Genomic DNA, 24892 nt, shown 5'->3' with positions numbered 1-24892 from the left:
TGGCTGGCACGGTCAAAAACCGACCGAGGGTAGCTCTCTTCACGCTTCTGCGCTGGCTGGCATGACAAAAACGGACAGAGGGTAGCTCTCTTCTTGGTTCTGCGCTGGCTGGCACGGTCAAAACCGGACCGAGGGTAGCTCTCTTCACGGTTCTGCGCTGGCTGGCGCGGTCAAAACCGGACCGATGGTAGCTCTCTTTACGGTTCTGCGCTGGCTGGCACGGTCAAAACGGACAGAGGGTAGCTCTCTTCACGGTTCTGCATGGCTGGCACGGACAGAGGGCAGCTCTCTTCACGATTCTGCGCTGGCTGGCACGGTCAAAAACGGACAGAGGGCAGCTCTCTTCACGATTCTGCGTGGCTGGCACGGTCAAAAACAGACAGAGGGTAGCTCTCTTCACGGTTCTGCATGGCTGGCACGGTCAAAAACGGACAGAGGGCAGCTCTCTTCACGATTCTGCGTGGCTGGCACGGTCAAAAACAGACAGAGGGTAGCTCTCTTCACGGTTCTGTGCTGGCTGGCATGGTCAAAAACGGACAGAGGGTAGCTCTCTTCGCGGTTCTGCGCTGGCTGGCACGGAAAGAAAAGAACTAATGTCAGCGTGCCGAGGCGGTGCCTATATAGCAGATCCGGACGTCACAACAGAGGAGAGGATGCCGGCGTCATGCAGAGCTGACTGACGCCACCTACCAGCAAGCTGGGGTATTGCTTGAAGAAAAATCTTCGGAATCCAGTCTGACGCCTGGGAAATTCAAAGTAAGGAATCTGCGGCTGGATCACGTCTACCAGATAAGGCATTACCGAAGGTAAGTAACTTGTCTGACTGGGTCTGTTGCCACTTTCAACCACAGAGCCCTGGGCTGCTCCGAGCCCTGGGCTGCTTCTCTTTGCACAGGCGCAAACAAGGCATGTCGGAGCTCCGCCCACCTTCACCTTCAAACATCCCTGGAAGTCTCATGCCTCTTTAAACTGCGCCACACAGCCCTGAGTGATTTAAGCGCCTGGCGTGTACCTGCTTGCAGCAAAACACAGCCCCGGTCAGGTGTTGTGTCTAGGGACAGAGGAGGGAAGGGTAAACCGTGAGTGTCTCCGTCCAGGTACACACTGCCTGGGCAGCTGCTGTCTGCTGCAGCACTGCACTACCCACGTGGACAGTGACGGGCAGCATATGGATGTGTTTCCTTCCTGCGCCGCTCAGATCTTGACAGAGAGGCGAGAGAGACAGTGTCTTCAATAGGGGTGGGCAGAATTTGCGTAATCGCGCAATGCAAATCTCTGCGAAATGGTAAAAAATCTCAGCGAACACGCAGAATTTCCGCAAACACCCAGAATTGCTTGTTTGCAATGCTTTTTTACTGTTCGCAATCGCTGTTTGCGTGCTCGGGGGGAAATATCTTGTGGACACGCATTTGAGAACGCGAACAAGCAAAAAATGTCACGAAGTCGCGGAACGAAGAATTGTGGGCAATTTCGCACTCGCCGCAGAACGCGAAATTACCCAAATTTCGCAAATTCCGCTAACGGAACGGAATTTACCGCCCAGGCCTAGTCTTCAACACCACACACACCTCATCCGTGACACTCACAGCAGGTAGGGGAGAGGTACAGGTGGGCAGTTACAGGCACAGGCGGGTGGGGCAGGCACAGAAGGGAAGGGACAACAACAGGAAGGCATGGACAGGAGGGAATGAACAAGCACAGAAGGGCAGTTACAGGCACAGGTAGGGACAGAAACTGCACTATACAGCCTTGGACAGGTCCTGCCTCCCAGATAAAGAGCAGGCCAGAGACAACACTATACAGCACTGGACAGCTCCTCCTGCCTCCCAGGCACAGATCAGGACAGAGACCGCACTATGCAGCACTGCACAGCTGCTGCCTCCCATGTCCCATGCTAAAACAACAGGTGATGGACAGAATGCAGAACAAAGTCATACATTCACCCCAGTACAGAGATCTGGGCCTAAATCCATCGTTTTTTAGCTCACCATGCCATTCCAGTTTGGACCCAGCCATATGCAAATTAGTCTTGATCCTGCACCCAATGAGAACATTCCAGCTCAAACTGCCAGGCCAGGTCCTCCCTGGACTGGAATCAAGCATCCCAGGACCGGTTTTGGGGTTTCAGCCCTCATCAGCCTGGATAGCTTGACTCCAGTGCCTCCCAGGTACAGAGCTTGTCTGAGACTTCACTAAACAGCACTGGACAGCTGCTGCCTCCAGGCACTGAGCAGGACAGAGACGGAACTAGGGGTCAGTCTGGGGGTGCCGGGGAGTTTCTCTTGCTCTTTCTCTCACTGCTGAGATGTTGGGGTGGGGGTGGCGTGGGGGGGGGTTGATGTCTGTAAAAGTCCCCTGTATCCGACCGAGGACGTTGCGTCGAGGGTCTGTCGTGTTGTCTGTCTTGTGTTAACACACAGGCGCATTGAAGCTCCACACGGGGACCCGGGGGCTGCGCTCGGAGCCGCCCATGAAGCAAAGGGGGGGGGGGCGAGGGGGGTGAGGGGGGGCTGTAAGTATTGAAATCATTCACTGAGAGCAGCGGCCTGACTGGCACATTATCAATTCACAGCATTTCATTGACAAATGCAGCCGCGAGGGCACCTTGAGGCCTCGGCAGAGGGGGGGGGGGGGGGGCGCCTTTCATCCCTCCCCCGCCCTCAGAGCCGCGGAGAGCGGGGTGTGGGTGAGAGGAGGAGCGGGACGCCAGCGTACGGTGAGGGGGGGGGGGGGGGGGGCTGGGCCACGCTGGGGGGGGGGGCCTGGTCCATCCTGGAGGGGGCCAGGGCATGTTGGGGGGGGACCAGGGCCACGCTAGAGGGGGGCCCGGGCCACGCTGAAGGGGAGACCTCCCCAAGATGAGGTGCATCAGCATCTGCCCCCCAGGTGGGCGGGGGCACACCCACCTGGGACCCCTGAACCTGGGTGTTCACCCAGGACCGAGGGATGCTGACGCGGGCAGACCGGGGCATTAAATAGACCTGGGCACAAAAATAAAAGTGGACCCCAATAGTGAATTAGAGCGTTAAAACGTGGCCCATTTTTGCATGGTGGGGCAATTTTGAACATGAAAATACCGTGTTTTGGAAGGTATGAACACTGCACGGATTTGAGCTTTCTGCAGACGGTGTGCTTTTAAAACCAAGGAAAACAACAGTACAAACTGACCCCAGACCCTAGAACAGGCCATAGAACAGCCGCACAGCTGGCCCAGGCACTGATTGACTGTCAGCCCAGCCCCCCTGGCACGGCCTGACCGCCCCACAGGCCGGTCGATACTGGGGGCTGCACTCACTCGCCACTGAGAGAGACTCTCGCATCTCAAGAAGGACCTTAGTCACTAACAACCCATCACTCAACACAAAGGACCAGCCATTCACCGGGTACCATGGGGGCTAGCCACTCACAGCAGGAGGCTGAGCCAATCACCACTCACCACAGGAATCAGAACCAATCACCACTCACCACAGAGGGCAGTGCCATGCACCATGCACCATGGGAACTGTACCACTCACCACAGGAAGCAGAACTAATCACCACTCACAGGGGGCTGAACCAATCACCACTGACAGAGGGCTGAACCAATCACCACTGACAGAGGGCTGAACCAATCACCACTGACAGGGGGCTGAACCAATCACCACTCACAGGGGCTGAACCAATCACCACTCACCACAGGGGCTGAACCAATCACCACTCACCACAGGGGCTGAACCAATCACCACTCACGGGGGGCTGAGCCACCCACCAATCACCACAGAGAGCCTCACCAATCACCATGGGAACTATACCACTCACCACAGGAAGCAGAACCAATCACCACTCACCACAGAGGGCTGTGCCATGCACCATGCACCATGGGAACTGTACCACTCACCACAGGAAGCAGAACTAATCACCACTCACAGGGGGCTGAACCAATCACCACTCCCTGCAGGGGCTGAACCAATCACCACTGACAGAGGGCTGAACCAATCACCACTGACAGGGGGCTGAACCAATCACCACTCACAGGGGCTGAACCAATCACCACTCACCACAGGGGCTGAACCAATCACCACTCACCACAGGGGCTGAACCAATCACCACTCACGGGGGGCTGAGCCACCCACCAATCACCACAGAGAGCCTCACCAATCACCATGGGAACTATACCACTCACCACAGGAAGCAGAACCAATCACCACTCACCACAGGGGGCTGAACAAATCAGCACTCACCGCAGGGGGCTGTGCCATGCACCATGCACCGTGGGAACTGTACCACTCACCACAGGAAGCAGAACCAATCACCACTCACCACAGGAAGCCGAACCAATCACCACTCACCACAGGGGGCAGAACCAATCAACACTCACCAAGGGGGGCAGAACCACTCACCACAGAGAGCCTCACCAATCACCATGCACCATGGGAACTGTACCACTCACAACAGGAAGCAGAACCAATGACCACTCACCACTCACCACAGGAAGGCGAACCAATCACCAGTCACCACAGGGGGCAGAACCAATCACCACTCACCGCAGGAGGCAGAACCACTCACCGCAGAGAGCCTCACCAATCACCATGGGAACTGTACCACTCACAACAGGAAGCAGACCCACTCACCGCTCACCACAGGGGGTGGAACCACTCACCACTCACCATAGGGGGCAGAAACACTCATCACTCACCACAGGGGGCTGAACCACTCACCGCTCACCACAAGGGGTGGAACCACTCACCCTAGGGGGCAAAAGCACTCACCATAGGGGGCAGAACCACTCACCGCTCACCACAGAGGGCCATGCAATGCACCATGGGATAGTAACACACACCAGAGGAAGCTAAACAAGTAACCATTCACAACAGACCACCACACACGACCACTCACCGGAGGCTTCTAAACCATTCATTACATGAGGGGGCCACAACCAGCTTTGCTCTGGTTCAACAGGAACAATCCAGCCAGAACTTCTTAGCCGCATCCCCCCTAAATGGGAAAACAGGAGCCCCAAGTCAGTTTTGGCCAAGACTATGGGGCATATTTACAAGCCCCTATCGCCACCGGAACATCACTTTTTATGACGTTCATGTGGTGATAGGGGTCCGCCTTATTTACAAGACAATGTTAAGCCACGTAACGTGTCTTAACGCTGACTTGTAAATAGGGCCCCCTTTCATGCTATACTTAGTGTGAAAGGGGATGGCAGTGGGTGTTGCTGCTTTTGTTCCACTGCAACACCCATTGACTTTAACGCTGCCCCCTATTTACAAGGGTGGCATAAATAGAAGGCAGCGCCAGAACTAAGACCAGGTAAAACTTGGTCTTACCCTCGAGCAACGAGGAGAAATGTTTCATTTCTCCTCGTTTTTGCTTTCTTCACGAGTGCTGCTTTGTGCTTCAGACATGAAAACAGCAAAAGGCCAATGATTGTTTATGTGCAGGAAGGTGTCCTTTCCTGCACATGAACAATCTTTTTTTATGAACGCCGTTTTGCAACTTGTATGTGCGCTGCGTTAAGCTGCACACATAGAAGTTACAGAACGGCATTTAAAGATTGTTTATGTGCAGGAAGGGGACCTTCCTGTACATAAACAATCTTCCCGGCATGCAGACACCCTTGCACTGTGGACAATCAAGGCCCACCAGCAACACACCCAAAGCAGATGAACCATTACTGGGCAAACTTAAAGAAAGACCAGCCTTGGCTCTGAGATCTCACAATTCATTGAAGACACGACCATACTTTCCAAATTCCAAACTAGGGGCCAGATGTAGGTGGCCGTTTCAGGCCATTTACCGACCGGTAAATGGGTTTTCGGTATGTAGGGGCAATTTTTTACAGAATCGGTAAATTTACCGATTCGGTAAATTTACCGATTCTGTAAAATACCGAATCGGTATTTTTACCGATTTGGTAAATCTGAGATGTAGGTGGGACTCTTCTGAGTCCCACAAGCCTTACCGAATCGGTATTTTACCATCAAATTCAATTTGATGGTAAAATACCGATTCCGGTGTGCATGCACATGTGTGCATGCACACCTATGCCATATGACAGGCAGACCTGCCCTTAGGGCATGTATGCCTGCCACATGGCACCCGAGCCTGTTTTGGGGGGCCAGAGAGTGCCAAAGTGACACCCCCTGCACCCTTGTGAAAATCGGTATTTACCGATTCGGTACATACCGAATCGGTAATGCCCATTCATTCCTATGGGCTTCAAAGCCCATAGGAATGAATGGGCATTACCGATTCTGTATTTACCGAATCGGTAAATACCGAATTGTTCCGATTCGGCATTCCAGCACATCTGAAATACCTACATATTCACCGCTCAGATTTACCGATTCTTAATTACCGAATCGGTAAAATTCGGTAATTTTCGGTAATTAAGAATCGGTAAATCTATTCTACCTACATCTGGCCCCAGATTCTGTCCTTGAAGAGGCGCTGGACCAGTCCCAATATGTATCTTGAAACATCCTAAAACACAGTGGACCACAACAGAGTTGCTGCCCTTCTTATCTTGGACTCTTCTGCGACCTCTGACTCAATGGGTCATGACCCAAATCCAGAGAGTTGAGCAAGTCAGAAGAGAGGCCACAGCTCTCACTTGGAACACATCCTCCTGAGGGGGTCACTGCTTTCTCAGTACAAGCCGCCAACCTCTGGAACTCACCGCCTGCCAACATTAGAAGACTCCAACCGCAAATACACTTTTAAAGACGGATAACAACTGCGTATTTCTTAGATAACTTCACCACCCGCATACCAGCAACAGGGCCAGAAAACAGTTGCTACCTTCTCTCTTGTCCTACCAAAATGTGACCATGCGAATGGTCTGTTTCAAGGCTCAACTTTGCCAACTAGGGGTAGGGTTACAATGTGAGGAAGTTGCTTTAGTAATATACTCCTTATTAAAATTAAAATCAAAATTAAAATCAGAACACTGCCACTGTACTCCTCCAACATGTAAAGTCACAAGCTCACATCTCGGCTGCCTTGAGGGCGCTACACTGGTTACCGGTTGGAAGAAGATCCTCCTTCGAGTAACCCTGGGTGGAGTATGCGTAGTGGTGCTCCACGTAGTTCCATGGAGTTTAAAAAAAAACTGTGTGGAACTATGCAGAGATCCGCTCCACCCCGGGACCACAAAAGCCGTAATTGTTTTTTTTAACCACTTACCTTGTCTTCTGCCAGCCCTACTCCTCACCATGATGTCTCCCTTCTTCAGTCGTACTCCTCCTTGTATCATCCTTCCAGGTCTTGGCTGCGATATAGGCGAAGGAGCAGCTGCAACTGTATGCAGGGGGTGTGTGCGAGTAAACATTAGCATAAGTGTTTGGTGGGTTGGTGGAATTTAGTCCATGGTTGAGGTAGGCATGTCCAAGGTCATTGAGAGTTTCGTATGCTTGTATGAGGATTTTGCACTGGCATCGCTTCTGGATGGTGACCGCTCAGCCCTCCACAGGGCTTGGTCACCCCACTCACTGCTGCCGCTCCTGCCTGCCTTTGCCGCCTCCTGCCTGCAGATTCCTTCGCTCGCTGCCCGCTGCTCCTGGGAATTTCCCGCTGCTCCTGGGAATTTCCCGCTGCTCCTGGGAATTTCCCGCTGCTCCTGGGAATTTCCCGCTGCCCGCTGCTTCTTGGAATTACCCGCCGCTGCCTCCCTGCGGCCCCACCCCCCTGTGATTCCATTCGCCGCCCCGCTCCCGCCACCCAGCTGCTCCTCCCTCCCGGCTCCTTACTTAAGTGGCCCGTAAGGGACCACAGAGTGTGACCGCTCAGCCCTCCACAGGGCTTGGTCGCCCCATTCACTGCTGCCGCTCCTGCCTGCCTTTGCCGCCTCCTGCCTGCAGATTCCTTCGCTCGCTGCCCGCTGCTCCTGGGAATTTCCCGCTGCTCCTGGGAATTTCCCGATGCTTCTTGGAATTTCCCGCCGCTGCCTCCCTGCAGCCCCGCCCCCCTGTGATTCCATTCGCCGCCCTGCTCCCGCCACCCAGCTGCTCCTCCCTCCCGGCTCCTTACTTGTGAAGCCCCCAGAGCGACTGCGCAGCGGACGCGCGCAGCGGGAGCACCGATTGAGCGCCGAAGGTGCGCCAAAGGTAAGCCCGTCTGCGCCCGTCCGCGCCTGGCCCGCGCCCAGCGCCAGGACCCCTGGCCCTCCCCGCCGAGGCAAGATGACCCGACTGACCTACGACGCCGCCACTCTCAACGCACTCAATGCCGGCCGGACCCACGCCTGCTGCCGAGCCACCCCGAGACGCACCCACGGACCCTTCACCTGCTGCACCTGCAAGTTCACCTGCCTCCGAACCTGCCCCGCACCCGCCAAGACAAACACCAGCAGCAACCACCTCAAGTGCATCCTGATCAACACCCGCTCCGTCCACAGACACGCCGTGGAACTCTGGAACCTCCTCGACGCTACATCACCGGACGTCGCCTTCCTCACGGAAACCTGAATGAACGCCTCCTCTGCACCCGACATCGCCATCGCCATCCCGGACGGGTACAAGATCATCAGGAGGAACCGCATCAACCACACCGGAGGTGGCATCGCCATCGTCCACAGGAACACCATCTGCATCACGACCGACGCCAACGACTCCTTCGCCGCAGCCGAACATCTCCACTTCCAGATTCACACCGACCCTAAGACGACCCTCAGAGGCACCCTCGTCTACAGACCCCCGGGACCACGCACACAAGTCAGCGAAGACATCACAGACTTCATCAGCCCGCACGCCCTCCCCTCCACTGACTACATCCTCCTCGGGGACCTCAACTTCCACCTGGAGAACAACAAGGACCGCAACACCACCGCCCTGCTGGAAAACCTCGCCAACCTCGGACTCAAGCAACTGGTCAACACCCCCACCCACTACGCCGGCCACACGCTTGATCCCGTCTTCTCTTCCAGCAAGTACATCACCTTCAGCCACGCCACCGGACTCCACTGGACCGACCACAGCTGCGTCCACTTCAGCTTCAAAAGATCCACGACCCACCACCACCCGCAACAGGTACCTCACAGGAATTGGAGCAAGATCACCGCAGACCAGCTCACCACCCCCCTCAGCCAGAGCCCACCCGCCAACACAACGGACCCCAACGAAGCAGCCCGCAACTTCACACAGTGGCTGACCGCCTGCGCCGACGTCCTCGCGCCACTAAAGAACCCTCCCAGCAGACCCAGAAGCAAGAAGGCATCCTGGTTCACCGACGACCTCAAGGACTCCAAGAAGACCTGCCGCACCTTCGAGAAAGCCTGGCTCCTCAACCGGACCACCGACAACATGACCGCCCTCAAACATGCTACCCGCAAGCACCACCAGCTCATCCGCACCACCAAGAAGAAATCCCTGAAGGAACGACTGGACAACAACGCCCACGACAGCAAAGAGCTCTTCACTATCGTCAAGGAGTTCTCCAACCCCAGCACCGGCACCAACGACATCACTCCGTCACAAGACCTCTGCGACTCCCTCGCCTCGTTCTTCCACCGCAAGATCGCTGACATCCACAACAGCTTCGGCGCTCCACCCACGCACCCAACCGTCGAACCAACGCCCCCCACCGCCACCCTTCGCGCCTGGTCCATGGTGACCACCGAAGACACAGCCCGCACGATGAACACCATCCACTCCGGATCACCGACCGACCCCTGCCCACACCACGTCTTCAACAAGGCCGACTCAACCATCGCACCCCAACTCCGGAACATCATCAACGCCTCCTTCAACACCGCCACCTTCCCGGAGAGCTGGAAGCACGCCGAGATCAGCGCCCTCCTGAAGAAACCTACAGCGGACCCCACCAATCTCAAAAACTTCCGCCCCATCTCGCTCCTCCCTTTTCCTGCTAAAGTCATCGAGAAGATCGTCAACAGACAGCTGACCGCCTTCCTCGAGACGAACGGATCCCTAGACCCCTCGCAGTCCAGCTTCAGAGCCAACCACAGCACCGAGACCGCCCTCATCGCAGCCACCGACGACATCCGGACCCTGCTCGACAAGGGGGAAACAGTGGCCCTCATCCTCCTGGACCTCTCCGCTGCGTTCGACACGGTCTGCCACCGCACCCTAGTCCAGCGCCTCAGCAACATCGGTATCCAAGAGAAGGCACTGGAGTGGATCATCTCGTTCCTCGCCGGAAGAACACAAAGAGTCCGCCTCCCCCCGTTTCGCTCCGAGGCCACCGAAGTCATCTGCGGCGTCCCGCAAGGATCTTCACTCAGCCCCACCCTCTTCAACATCTACATGAAACCTCTCGCAGCCATCGCACGCCAGCACAACCTCAACATCATCTCTTACGCCGACGACACCCAGCTGATCCTCTCCCTCACCAGAGACCCCGACACCGCCAGAACCTGCCTACACGAAGGGATGAAAGACGTCGCCGAGTGGATGAAGGACAGCCGCCATAAACTGAACTCGGACAAGACGGAAGTCCTCATCCTGGGATCTTCGCCCTCCGCCTGGGACGACTCTTGGTGGCCCCCAGCCCTGGGCACCGCACCCAAGCCAACCGACCACGCTCGCAACCTGGGCTTCATCCTGGACCCCTCCCTCTCGATGACCAGACAAGTCAACGCCGTCTCCTCATCGTGCTTCAACACCCTGCGTATGCTTCGCAAGATCTTCCGCTGGATCCCGACCGAGACAAGGAAGACGGTCACCCAGGCACTCGTCACCAGCCGACTGGACTACGGAAACGCCCTCTACGCCGGAACCACAGCCAAGCTACAGAAAAGACTCCAGCGCATCCAGAACGCCTCCGCCCGACTCATCCTGGATGTCCCCCGACGCAGCCACATCTCCAGCCACCTGAGGAACCTGCACTGGCTCCCCGTCGACAAGAGGATCACGTTCCGGCTCCTCACCCACGCACACAAGTCTCTCTACGACCTGGGCCACAAGTATCTCAACGACCGCCTGACCTTCTACACGCCCACCCGCCAGCTACGGTCCACCAGCCTCGCCCTCGCAGCCGTACCACGCATCCGAAGAGCCACCGCCGGAGGAAGATCCTTCTCTTACCTGGCTGCCAAGACTTGGAACTCCCTCCCCATCCACCTTCGGCTGACCCAGGACCATCTCTCCTTCAGGAAGCAACTCAAGACCTGGCTGTTCGAGCAGTAGCATACCTCTCCCCCCAAGCGCCTTGAGACCCTCCCGGGTGAGTAGTGCGCTATACAAATGGCATGATTGATTGATTGATTGATTGATGGGGAGCCAGTGGAGGTCCCTGAGGTGGGGGCGGTGTGGGGAGGTCCAGGATGAGTCTGGCTGCAGTGTTCTGTGTGGTCTGGAGTCTTCTGAGGAGAGGGATCCGGATGCCGGCATAGAGGGCGTTGCCGTAGTCGAGGCGGCTGGTGACGGGGGCCTGAGTAATGGTATTTCTGGTGTTGGTTGGAACCATCTGAATATTCCGTGGAGCAAACCAAGTATGTTGAAGCGGAAGGAGGCGACTGAATTTCCTTGTCTTTTCATGGTCAGTTGGCTGTTGACGTTGCTGCGAGGTTGCGTGCATGGTCGGTCGATGTGGGTCGGAGTTCTGCCGGCCACCAGATGTGGTCCCAGGAGGATGAGTTCTTCCAAAAAGATCAGTATTTCAGTTTTGTCGGAGTTGAGTAGGAGGCAGTTGTCTCTCTTCCATTCACCTATGTTGGTTTTGGCGTTGACCGGGTCCTGGGTGAGCGAGAGGATCAGTTGAGTGTCGTCTGCGTTGGAGATTATGTTGAGTCCGTGGGATCTGATGACGTCTGTGAGGGGGGTCGGGTAGAATGCCTCACCCCCAGCTGAGGGACAATGCCGCACCCCATAGAAGGTCTCACCCCACGGGAGGTTTAATGCTTCCTTTCCCTCCCATCCGCTCCAATGGATTTTACAGGGCCCCTCCCCAAGGCAGGGAGAATGTCTTACCCCCACCGTAGGCAGAATGTCTCACCTCATGGTAGATAGAGTGTTTCAACCCCATGGAAGGTAGAATGCCTCGCCCCCTCACCTGTACCTCCCCCCACATACACACATTGCCCCCCGCAGCCCCCGCCCCGTGCTTCTAGGCACAGGCCCTCTGCTTCACGCCTCAGATCAGATCTGCTGCAGCCTGTGCTGTGCAACAAAGAAGGCATCCCTCATTCCTGGCTCAGAAACAGGATTTATGGACGCATTTCAATTTAATGCTGAATGTCGAAGATATAAAGACGTCAGCGGGAGAGGTGTCTTTTTTATGAGTCTCCGGCGGAGCGACCTGCGGGATGGGAGGCGCAGGGCCCTGGGGCCTGTCCGTCCCCAGGCACTGGCAAAGGGGATCCAGGACATGTCTGTCACACAGAGGTATGGGGGAAAGAGGGTCAGATGACCTCTCATACCCCAGGGACAGGAGAACAAGGTTCAGGTGACCTCTCATACCCCAGGGATGAGGGGACGAGGGTCAGGTGACCTCTCATACCCCCATAGACGGGGGTCCAGAGACCCCCTCACCCCCATAGACGGGGGTCCAGAGACCCCCTCATACCCCCAGGCACAGAGTCCAGAGACCTCTCATACCCCAGGGACAGAGGAATGAAGGTCAGACTACAGCTTGACCCTGCTGAGTGATACGCACCACCCAGACGTCGAGCGCCAAAGCCATCCCAAGGATACATTTGAAGGTCTTGCGGAGGATGCGGAGGGAGTTGAAACAGGTGGAGGGAATGGCTTTGATCTGGCGGGTCAAGGTGAGGGAGGAGTCTAGAGTGATGCCGAGGGTCCGGGCGTGGTCCATCGGGGGAGGTGGATTTCTGAGGGCTGGTGGCCACCAGCTGCTGTCCCACGCACAGGGGGAGGGCCCGAGGACGAGGAGTCTGGTGTCCTCAAGGTTCTTCGTAAAGGAGAGGATGAGCTGTGTGTCGTCGGCATAAGATACTATTCTGAGCCCGTGCTGTCTGGCGATGGCAGCGAGGGGGGCCATGTAGATGTTGAAGAGCGTGGGACTGAGCGTGGGTCCTTGGGGTACTCCGCAGTTGAACTCAGTAGGTTCGGAGAGGATCCTTTGGGTTCTGCCATAGAGGAAGGAACGGATCCAGTCGAGGGTGGTTCCCCGTATACCGGAGTCGTGGAGTCTGGCTGCAAGAGTGCGATGGGAGACGATGTCGAAGGCTGCGGAGAGGTCTAGTAGGATGAGGACCGCGTGTGGCCCTGGTGGAGTAGCATGCGGATGTCATCGGTGGCGGCAAGGAGGGCTGTCTCGGTGCTGTGGTTGCTGTGAAAACCAGACTGGGAGGGGTCGAGGATGGCACTCTCTTTGATGAAGGTGGTCAGTTGGGCGTTGATGAATCGCTCTGTGACTGTGGCTGTGAAGGGAAGGAAAGAGATGGACCAGTAGTTTTTCAGGTCCGTCGGGTTGACTGAGGGTTTCTTGAGCAGGGGCTTGAGCTCTGCCCGCTTCCAGTCATCAGGGAACATGCTGGAAACGAGGGAGGCATTGATGGTCCGGCCTAGTTTAGGTGCTATGGCGGCGGCGGCTTTGTGGTAGATGTGCGGCGGGCAAGGGTCTGTGGGGACTCTGAGTGGGTGTTCTTCATCGTCGTGGTGGTGTCTTCAGTGGTGGCAGGTTTCCAAGTGGTGATGGTCGGCTGGGTGTCGGAGGCGAGAGGGGTGCGGTGTACGGAGTCTCTTCGCTGAAGTTGTCGGAGAGGGCCTTGATTTTCAGGTGGAAGTAGGAGCTGAGCTTGTTGCAGAGGTCCTGAGAAGGTGTGACGTCCGTGGCTTCACTCGGGGGTTTGGTTAACGTATGATGTTGAAGAGTTCTTTTGCGTTGCTTGCATTGGTGTGGATTTTGTTCTTGATAAAGGTCCGCTTGGTGGCTCTTATGTACTGGTCATATTCATTCATGGCGTTCCTATAGTTGTTCTGGTCTTCAGTAGTTTTCCTGTTCAGCCATAGTTTTTCAAGGCGCCTGCAGGAGTGCCTGGCTTCTTGGAAGTCGGTGGTGAACCAGGTGGCCTTCAGGGGGCATTGTTTGTTGGGGTGGCGAAGGGGTGCGAGCATGTCAGCGCAGCTGGCGATCCAGCATTGTAGTTCTTTGGCTGCCGAGTTGGGGTCGGACATGGCAGAGGGGGGGTCATGGAGGAGTGTGGTGTGGAGGTGTTCCCTTGTGATCTTGCTCCAGTTCCTTCGTGGCGTGCGTGCGGCGGGTTTGGGTGCGGTGGTGGTGTTAAGGTGAAGTGTACGCAGTGGTGGTCTGTCCAGAGGGTCCGGGTGGTGTGGCTGAAGTGGATGGCTGTCCCTCCAGCGATGATGGGGTCTAGGGTGTGTCCGGCTCTGTGGGTGGGGGTGGTGATGAGCTGCTTCAGTCCGAGGTTGGCGAGGTTAGTTGTCAAAGAGGGTGGTGGAGTCAGGGTCGCTGCGGTTGTTGAGGTGGAAATGCAGGTCTCTGATGAGAATGTAGTCCGTGGAGGCGATGGTGTGAGAGGCAGCGAGCTCGGCAATGGTGGTGGCGGAGTAGGCATGGAGTACGGGTAGTCTGTAGATGAAGGTCCTGCGAAGCGTGGTTCTGGAGCTGGTTTGGATCTGTAAGTGGAGGTGCTCTGTGTTGGAGAGGGGGTCGCTTGGGCTGGAGGTGGAGAGTCGGAGGGATCTCTTATGTGTGACGGCGAGTCCTCCTCCTGGGCGGTGGGAGCAGTCCTTTCTTTGGATCTTGTATCCCTCGGGGATGGCGATGGCGATGTCGGGGGCGGAGGTGGCATTGGTCCATGTTTCCGTGAAGAAGGCGACATCTGGCAAGAGGGTGTCGAGTAGGTCCCAGATCTCTGTGGCGTGTCTGTGGAGGGAGCGCACGTTGAGGATGATGCACGTCAGGGCTTCGGTGGTGCGGGCATCAGCCGTGGATTCTGCGTTCTTGGGAGGGCTGTTGATGGTGAAAGATAATCGGCAGTGTCTGCAGGAGAACTAGTTGTGGGTGGTGTTTGATGTCGATCCCTGGCAGAGGTTGTTTCTCCCGGGGTTGAGTGCGAGGAGGGTGGCCCCTGTATCTTCCCTCTTAGACCCAGAGTGTGTCACTCCTTCCTGGCCCCTCTCTCTCCTCCCCCTCAGACCCTGAGAGTGTCACTCCTTCCTGGCCCCTCTCTCTCCTCCCCCTCAGACCCTGAGAGTGTCACTCCTTCCTGGCCCCTCTGTCCCTCCCCCTCAGACCCTGAGAGTGTCACTCCTTCCTGCCCCCTCTGTCCCTCCCCCTTAGACCCTGCGAGTGTCAGTCCTTCCTGGCCCCTCTGTCCCTCCCCCTCAGACCCTGCGAGTGTCACTCCTTCCTGGCCCCTCTGTCACGTCCCCCTCAGACCCTGAGAGTGTCACTCCTTCCTGGTCCCTCTGTCTCCTCCCCCTCAGACCCTGAGAGTGTCACTCCTTCCTGGCCCCTCTGTCCCTCCCCCTCAGACCCTGAGAGTGTCACTCCTTCCTGCCCCCTCTGTCCCTCCCCCTTAGACCCTGCGAGTGTCAGTCCTTCCTGGCCCCTCTGTCCCTCCCCCTCAGACCCTGCGAGTGTCACTCCTTCCTGGCCCCTCTGTCACGTCCCCCTCAGACCCTGAGAGTGTCACTCCTTCCTGGTCCCTCTGTCTCCTCCCCCTCAGACCCTGCGAGTGTCACTCCTTCCTGGCCCCTCTGTCACGTCCCCCTCAGACCCTGAGAGTGTCACTCCTTCCTGGTCCCTCTGTCCCTCCCCCTTAGACCCTGCGAGTGTCAGTCCTTCCTGCCACCTCTGTCTCCTCCCCCTCAGACCCTGGGAGTGTCACTCCTTCCTGGCCCCTCTGTCTCCTCCCCCTCAGACTCTGAGAGTGTCACTCCTTCCTGGCCCCTCTGTCTCCTCCCCCTCAGACCCTGAGAGTGTCACTCCTTCCTGGCCCCTCTGTCTCCTCCCCCTCAGACCCTGAGAGTGTCACTCCTTCCTGCCCCCTCTGTCCCTCCCCCTCAGACCCTGAGAGTGTCACTCCTTCCTGGTCCCTCTGTCTCCTCCCCCTCAGACCCTGAGAGTGTCACTCCTTCCTGGTCCCTCTGTCCCTCCCCCTTAGACCCTGCGAGTGTCAGTACTTCCTGGCCCCTCTGTCTCCTCCCCCTCAGACTCTGAGAGTGTCACTCCTTCCTGGCCCCTCTGTCTCCTCCCCCTCAGACCCTGAGAGTGTCACTCCTTCCTGGCCCCTCTGTCTCCTCCCCCTCAGACCCTGAGAGTGTCACTCCTTCCTGGTCCCTCTGTCTCCTCCCCCTCAGACCCTGAGAGTGTCACTCCTTCCTGGCCCCTCTGTCTCCTCCCCCTCAGACCCTGAGAGTGTCACTCCTTCCTGGTCCCTCTGTCTCCTCCCCCTCAGACCCTGAGAGTGTCACTCCTTCCTGGTCCCTCTGTCCCTCCCCCTTAGACCCTGCGAGTGTCACTCCTTCCTGGCCCCTCTGTCTCCTCCCCCTCAGACCCTGAGAGTGTCACTCCTTCCTGGTCCCTCTGTCTCCTCCCCCTCAGACCCTGAGAGTGTCACTCCTTCCTGGTCCCTCTGTCTCCTCCCCCTCAGACCCTGAGAGTGTCACTCCTTCCTGGCCCCTCTGTCTCCTCCCCCTCAGACCCTGAGAGTGTCACTCCTTCCTGGTCCCTCTGTCTCCTCCCCCTCAGACCCTGAGAGTGTCACTCCTTCCTGGTCCCTCTGTCCCTCCCCCTTAGACCCTGCGAGTGTCACTCCTTCCTGGCCCCTCTGTCTCCTCCCTCTCAGACTCTGAGAGTGTCACTCCTTCCTGGCCCCTCTGTCTCCTCCCCCTCAGACCCTGAGAGTGTCACTCCTTCCTGGCCCCTCTGTCTCCTCCCCCTCAGACCCTGAGAGTGTCACTCCTTCCTGCCCCCTCTGTCCCTCCCCCTCAGACCCTGAGAGTGTCACTCCTTCCTGGTCCCTCTGTCCCTCCCCCTTAGACCCTGCGAGTGTCAGTCCTTCCTGGCCCCTCTGTCTCCTCCCCCTCAGACTCTGAGAGTGTCACTCCTTCCTGGTCCCTCTGTCTCCTCCCCCTCAGACCCTGAGAGTGTCACTCCTTCCTGGCCCCTCTGTCTCCTCCCCCTCAGACCCTGAGAGTGTCACTCCTTCCTGCCCCCTCTGTCCCTCCCCCTCAGACCCTGAGAGTGTCACTCCTTCCTGCCCCCTCTGTCCCTCCCCCTCAGACCCTGAGAGTGTCACTCCTTCCTGGCCCCTCTGTCTCCTCCCCCTCAGACCCTGAGAGTGTCACTCCTTCCTGGCCCCTCTGTCTCCTCCCCCTCAGACCCTGAGAGTGTCACTCCTTCCTGCCCCCTCTGTCCCTCCCCCTCAGACCCTGAGAGTGTCACTCCTTCCTGGTCCCTCTGTCCCTCCCCCTTAGACCCTGCGAGTGTCAGTCCTTCCTGGCCCCTCTGTCTCCTCCCCCTCAGACTCTGAGAGTGTCACTCCTTCCTGGCCCCTCTGTCTCCTCCCCCTCAGACCCTGAGAGTGTCACTCCTTCCTGGCCCCTCTGTCTCCTCCCCCTCAGACCCTGAGAGTGTCACTCCTTCCTGGTCCCTCTGTCTCCTCCCCCTCAGACCCTGAGAGTGTCACTCCTTCCTGGCCCCTCTGTCTCCTCCCCCTCAGACCCTGAGAGTGTCACTCCTTCCTGGTCCCTCTGTCTCCTCCCCCTCAGACCCTGAGAGTGTCACTCCTTCCTGGTCCCTCTGTCTCCTCCCCCTCAGACCCTGAGAGTGTCACTCCTTCCTGGTCCCTCTATCTCCCCCTCAGACCCTGAGAGTGTCACTCCTTCCTGCCCCCTCTGTCCCTCCCCCTCAGACCCTGAGAGTGTCACTCCTTCCTGGCTCCTCTCGCTCGTTGCCCTTGTCCTCACTCCCTCCATTGGCCGCCGCAGCAGACGTTGGCATGGGCTGCCAACTTGCCTTCTCCTCCATGGGCAGCTGGCAGACCCACAAGGAGCCATTTGTTAGAGTAAACAGGAAGCGGAGGTGGCAGCGGCGGAGCCTGGCAGATGGTGGCAAAGCCCTCCGGCGGGCGAACTGCGCTGCGAGCCAGGGATCTATGGGGGTGGGGCGGGCAGGAGTTACTGGGGATATTTCTGTCCTGTGTATACCAGTCCATAGGAAGAACATCTCACCTTCTGTCCATGTACCTCACTCCCTGTGAGGTACATCTCACCTTCTGTCTATTTATCTCACTCCCTGTGAGGTACATTTCACCTTCTATCCATTTATCTCACTTCCTGTGAGGTTCATTTCACCTTCTGTCCATTTATCTCACTTCCTGTGAGGTTCATTTCACCTTCTGTCCATTTATCTCACTCCCTGTGAGGTACATCTCACCATCTCTCCAGGTATCTCACTCCCTGTGAGGTGCATCTCACCTTCTGTCCATTTATCTCACTTCCTGTGAGGTTCATTTCACCTTCTCTCCAGTTATCTCACTCCTTGTGTGGTACATCTCACCTCTGTCCGTTTGTCTCACTCCCTGCAAGGGACATCTCACCTTCTATCCATTTATCTCACTTCCTGTGAGGTTCATTTCACCTTCTGTCTATTTATCTCACTTCCTGTGAGGTGCATCTCACCTTCTATCCATTTATCTCACTTCCTGTGAGGTTCATTTCACTTCTCTCCAGTTATCTCACTTCCTGTGAGGTTCATTTCACTTCTCTCCAGTTATCTCACTTCCTGTGAGGTACATCTCACCTTCTGTCCATTTATCTCACTTCCTGTGAGGTTCATTTCACTTCTCTCCAGTTATCTCACTTCCTGTGAGGTACATCTCACCTCTGTCCGTTTGTCTCACTCCCTGCAAGGGACATCTCACCTTCTATCCATTTATCTCACTTCCTGTGAGGTTCATTTCACCTTCTGTCTATTTATCTCACTTCCTGTGAGGTGCATCTCACCTTCTATCCATTTATCTCACTTCCTGTGAGGTTCATTTCACTTCTCTCCAGTTATCTCACTTCCTGTGAGGTTCATTTCACTTCTCTCCAGTTATCTCACTCCCTGTGAGGTGCATCTCACCTTCTGTCCATTTATCTCACTTCCTGTGAGGTTCATTTCACCTTCTCTCCAGTTATCTCACTCCTTGTGTGGTACATCTCACCTCTGTCCGTTTGTCTCACTCCCTGCAAGGGACATCTCACCTTCTATCCATTTATCTCACTTCCTGTGAGGTTCATTTCACCTTCTGTCTATTTATCTCACTTCCTGTGAGGTGCATCTCACCTTCTATCCATTTATCTCACTTCCTGTGAGGTTCATTTCACTTCTCTCCAGTTATCTCACTTCCTGTGAGGTTCATTTCACTTCTCTCCAGTTATCTCACTCCCTGTGAGGTGCATCTCACCTTCTGTCCATTTATCTCACTTCCTGTGAGGTTCATTTCACCTTCTCTCCAGTTATCTCACTCCTTGTGTGGTACATCTCACCTCTGTCCGTTTGTCTCACTCCCTGCAAGGGACATCTCACCTTCTATCCATTTATCTCACTTCCTGTGAGGTTCATTTCACCTTCTGTCTATTTATCTCACTTCCTGTGAGGTGCATCTCACCTTCTATCCATTTATCTCACTTCCTGTGAGGTTCATTTCACTTCTCTCCAGTTATCTCACTTCCTGTGAGGTTCATTTCACTTCTCTCCAGTTATCTCACTCCCTGTGAGGTGCATCTCACCTTCTGTCCATTTATCTCACTTCCTGTGAGGTTCATTTCACCTTCTCTCCAGTTATCTCACTCCTTGTGTGGTACATCTCACCTCTGTCCGTTTGTCTCACTCCCTGCAAGGGACATCTCACCTTCTATCCATTTATCTCACTTCCTGTGAGGTTCATTTCACCTTCTGTCTATTTATCTCACTTCCTGTGAGGTGCATCTCACCTTCTATCCATTTATCTCACTTCCTGTGAGGTTCATTTCACTTCTCTCCAGTTATCTCACTTCCTGTGAGGTTCATTTCACTTCTCTCCAGTTATCTCACTCCCTGTGAGGTGCATCTCACCTTCTGTCCATTTATCTCACTTCCTGTGAGGTTCATTTCACCTTCTCTCCAGTTATCTCACTCCTTGTGTGGTACATCTCACCTCTGTCCGTTTGTCTCACTCCCTGCAAGGGACATCTCACCTTCTATCCATTTATCTCACTCCCTGTGAGGTACATCTCACCATCTCTCCAGGTATCTCACTCCCTGTGAGGTGCATCTCACCTTCTGTCCATTTATCTCACTTCCTGTGAGGTTCATTTCACCTTCTCTCCAGTTATCTCACTCCTTGTGTGGTACATCTCACCTCTGTCCGTTTGTCTCACTCCCTGCAAGGCACATCTCACCTTCTCTCCATTGATGTCACTCCATGTTCTGTTCTGTTCGGTTGATTTGTGGTGCTCACTGTCCCCCAGGAGGGGGTCCTGGTGCTGAGCAGGGGGGTGGGCTGGGGTCCAGCTCCCATAATGCCTTGTGGGGCTATTGGAAGCCCAGGCCTTCAGCTTCTTGTGGAGCTCAAGAAGTAGTGATGGGGGGGGGGGGGGCTCTTCTATGCAGCTGCAGATGTTCCAGGCTGTAGGAGTGATGTAGGGTTAGGCTCGGTCACAATGTATGGTTGTCCACATACGTGGGATGTACTGCCGGAGGAGTCCACCCCAGCAGAGGTGTCTGCAAGGTTTGTGGAGGCAGATGCGGGAATTGAGGTATGCTGGGCCAGTGGCATGTAGTGCCTTGAAGTGCTGGCACATGTCTGCACTTTGAATTCAGCGTGTTTCTTCCTGGTAAGACAGTGTGATGCGAATGTGGGTGTGGCCGGCGAGATCGAGGGTGATTCTGGCTGCTGAGCTCTGAATGGTTTGTGCCCTTCTGGTGAGTTGCTTGCTGATCCTGGCCACCTGGCTTGTGACCAGAACGTGCGTGGTGTGTGTGAACGGGGCGTGCGTGAGGGGTGCTGATGGGGAGGCATTTGAAAGTCCTTCTCAGAATCTTCAATGTGTGGAAGCATGAGGCGGTGACGGTGTTGACTTGGGCAGCGCTGACTTGGGTGGCGTTGACTTGGGTGGCGTTGACTTGGGTGGCGTTGACTTGGGCAGCACTGACTTGGGTGGCGTTGGCTTGGGCTGTGCTGACTTGGGTGGCGTTGACTTGGGCTGTGCTGACTTGGGTGGCGTTGACTTGGGCAGCGCTGACTTGGGTGGCGTTGACTTGGGTGGTGTTGACTTGGGCAGCACTGACTTGGGTGGCGTTGGCTTGGGCTGTGCTGACTTGGGTGGCGTTGGCTTGGGCAGCGCTGACTTGGGTGGCATTGAATTGGGCTGTGCTGACTTGGGTGGCGTTGGCTTGGGCAGCGCTGACTTGGGTGGCGTTGGCTTGGGCTGTGCTGACTTGGGTGGCGTTGGATTGGGCAGCGCTGACTTGGGTGGCGTTAGCTTGGGCTGCGCTGACTTGGGCGGTCATGTTGAGTTTTCTGTTGATAAGGTTACCACGGTTCTTGGTGTGGGTACTGGGGGGGGTGTCCCTGTCCTAGCTCTGCTGGGGGGCGTCAGTCCTACCTCTGCAGGTCACCAGGTGGAGTCCCGTGGTCATCAGCTCTTCCCAATGATCACTACTTCGGTTCTTGTCAGTGTTCAGCCAGTTGGGCTTCATTCAGTTTTTTAGTGGTCCAGGCTTGGCACAGAGTTGGCATCACTCAGTGGCCCAGGCTTGACCCAGACCTGGCATCACTCAGTGGCCCATGCTTGACACAGAGCTGGCATCACTCAGTGGCCGAGGCTTGAACAGAGCTGGCATCACTCAGTGGCTCAGGCTTGACACAGAGCTGGCATCACTCAGTGGCCAAGGCTTGAACAGAGCTGGCATCACTCAGTGGCCCATGCTTGGCACAGAGCTGGCATCACTCAGTGGCCCATGCTTGACACAGAGCTGGCATCACTCAGTGGCCAAGGCTTGAACAGAGCTGGCATCACTCAGTGGCCCATGCTTGGCACAGAGCTGGCATCACTCAGTGGCCCATGCTTGACACAGAGCTGGCATCACTCAGTGGCCCAGGCTTGACCCAGAGCTGGCATCACGCAGTGGCCCATGCTTGACACAGAGCTGGCATCACTCAGTGGCCCAGGCTTGACCCAGGGCTGGCATCACTCAGTGGCCCATGCTTGACCCAGAGCTGGCATCACTCAGTGGCACATGCTTAACACAGAGCTGGCATCACTCAGGGGCCCATGCTTGACGATGAGCTGGCATCAATCAGTGGTCCAGGCTTGACACAGAGCTGGCATCACTCAGTGGCCCAGGCTTGACCCAGAGCCGGCATCACGCAGTGGCCCATGCTTGACACAGAGCTGGCATCACTCAGTGGCCCATACTTGACCCAGACCTGGCATCACTCAGTGGCCCATGCTTGACCCAGAGCTGGCATCACTCAGTGGCCCATGCTTGACCCAGAGCTGGCATCACTCAGTGGCCCATGCTTGACTCAGAGCTGGCATCACGCAGTGGCCCAGGCTTGACCCAGAGCTGGCATCACTCAGTGGCCCATGCTTGACCCAGAGGTGGCATCACTCAGTGGCTCAGGCTTGCCACAGAGCTAACGTCACTTAGTGGTTCATTCTCTACGCAGTGTTGACGTCACTCAAAGGCCCCTGCTTGACGTACAGCTGACGTCACGCAATGTCTCATGCTGGGTCTATAGCTCTGCCGCCTCCAGTTAAATTGATTGCTTTTGTTATTTATCCCCAAGGCTAATAAGCCGTCAGTCCTTCCAGAGGGTGAAAGGGGGTCGGAGGACAAGCAGCGGTGTCCACTCACCCGGCCTCTGGCGCGGCCCCACTTGCTTCCAGAGCAGCAGAGAACAAATCTTGATTCCGACGCGCTCTGACAGGTCAATAGACAGGAATAAGTTGTGTTTATGACGCTCCTGTCACCAGTGGTTAAGGAGCCAGTCCATTTATAGCCGCTCTGAGAAATGCCAACTATTTTTCTTGCAAACCTTCACCCTAAGGTTAATTAGTTTACCAATCTGGCACGCGCCGGGCCGCACTCCATCCGTCTCCATTAGTTCCCCGCTAGTGCTTGAGTTATAAAGGCTGGAGTCAGGGCGGGGGAGTTCAGCGGGAACCAAGTGAGTGTGGGAGGAGAGAGGCTGGTGACCCGGAAGTTATAAAGACTGGGGTCAGGGCGGTGGGGTTCAGAACAGTTTGGGTTCCGGAAAGACCACTCAACCAATCACCAATTCCTGAGAGTTGTGGACATCATTAGCCATGGATTCAACATCAACAAGTCTACTGGAGTAGTCTTTCTGGATGTAGCCGAAGCATTCGACCGAGTGTGGCACGAGGGACTGCTTTACAAACGTATCAAGCTCAAGTTTTCAAGCGACCTGGTTAAGCTGCTGTCTAGCTACTTGTCAAAACGGACCTTTCACGCGGCGGTACGAGAAGAATGCTCATCGCCACGCCCAATTCTTGCTGGAGTGCCTCAGGAATCGATCAATCCTAGGACCATTCCTCTTCAGCATATTCACAAACGATATCCCCACAGACCTTAAGAAGACTGATCTTGCCCTTTACGCCGATGACGTTGCAGTCCTCTCCCAATCCTTCAGCGACGAAGAAGTGGCAAAGAACCTTGAGACATCGCTATGCAGACTCTCCGAATGGTACAGCGACTGGCAGATCACCCTGAACACAAGCAAAACCACAGCAACATTATTCACCAGGAAGCGGAACAGGAAACACCCACAGATCGTCCTCAATGGGGAAGAGATCAAATGAGAAAACAGCAGCTCCTACCTGGGGGTGACTCTGGACTCTAAACTCAGCTGGAGAAACCACATAGAGAAGACCTGCCAGAAAGCAGCAGCCAAACTGGTCGCATTATACCCACTCCTGAATACCAAGTCGATGCCCATGCAGAGCAAGGTGCGAGCAATCACCGCTATAATTCGACCAACTATGACATACGCTTCACCAGTTTGGAGTGGCTGCCACTCAGCATCGGAAAGACTTACAGAGACTACAGAGCAAGGCCTTATGGATTGCAGCAGGTGCACCTATGTTCACACGAATGGCAGACCTCCACAGAGACCTGGGCGTTGAGATGTTGGACAACCATCTCCTCAAACTCAACAGGATATTATACAAAGGATTGGGTCAAAAAGAAAACCCACTGATCAGGAAACTTGCAGACATTTCTACAAACACATTTGACCGCTACCCGCGACCCATCGAAGCGCTAACCTTGTAAAACTGTAACAGCAACACAGCATCCAAAAACTCATCACTAGCAGAAGGCAACCACCCCGGCAGGCACCCAAAACTCACCATTGTCAGAAGGCAACCACCCCGGCAGGCACCCAAAACTCACCATTGTCAGAAGGCAACCACCCCGGCATGCATCCAAAACTCATCACTGCCAGACGGCAAGCGCCCCGGCAGCCATCAAAAGCTCATCAACGACAGAAGACATTTGGGAGACGAAAACAAGACTCTGCAATAAAACTTGCTGACACTTCTGCAAACCCAATTGACCGCAACCCACAGCCTATCACAGCGCTGACCTTGTGATCCAACTTCAACTGTGACAAAGCGTCATACATCAATAAGACAACCTAAACAGCGACTAAAAAACTCAAAATGAATGTGGAGTAATGAGGCTACAGCCTCGGTATCCAAAAACTCACCACTGTCAGAAGGCATCTGACAGACGAAAACAAGACACAGACTGGTGGGGTTCAGCGGGAACCAAGTGAGTGTGGGAGGAGAGAGGCTGGTGACCCGGATGTTATGGGGTCTGGGGTCAGGGTGGGGGGTTCAGCTGGAACCTGAGAGGAGAGAGGCTGGTGACCCGGAGGTAATGAAGACTTGGGTCAGGACGGTGGGGTTCAGGGGGAGAAAAGTGAGCCTCGGAGGAGAGAGGCTGATGACCCGGATGT

At 55.8% G+C, this 24892-nt stretch overlaps 1 protein-coding gene across 1 annotated transcript in view; it reads left to right on the top strand.

The window, feature by feature from the left end:
- Positions 1–24892, top strand: part of NPAS3 (neuronal PAS domain protein 3) — a 1515755-nt gene that overhangs the window by 973388 nt on the left and 517475 nt on the right. The gene's annotated exons all lie outside the window — the stretch shown is intronic.

Source organism: Lissotriton helveticus, chromosome 9, assembly GCF_964261635.1.
Source record: "Lissotriton helveticus chromosome 9, aLisHel1.1, whole genome shotgun sequence".
Lineage (NCBI taxonomy): Eukaryota > Metazoa > Chordata > Amphibia > Caudata > Salamandridae > Lissotriton > Lissotriton helveticus.
Note: the sequence above shows the minus strand (reverse complement) of the source record. Positions and strands in the feature narration are given on the sequence as shown.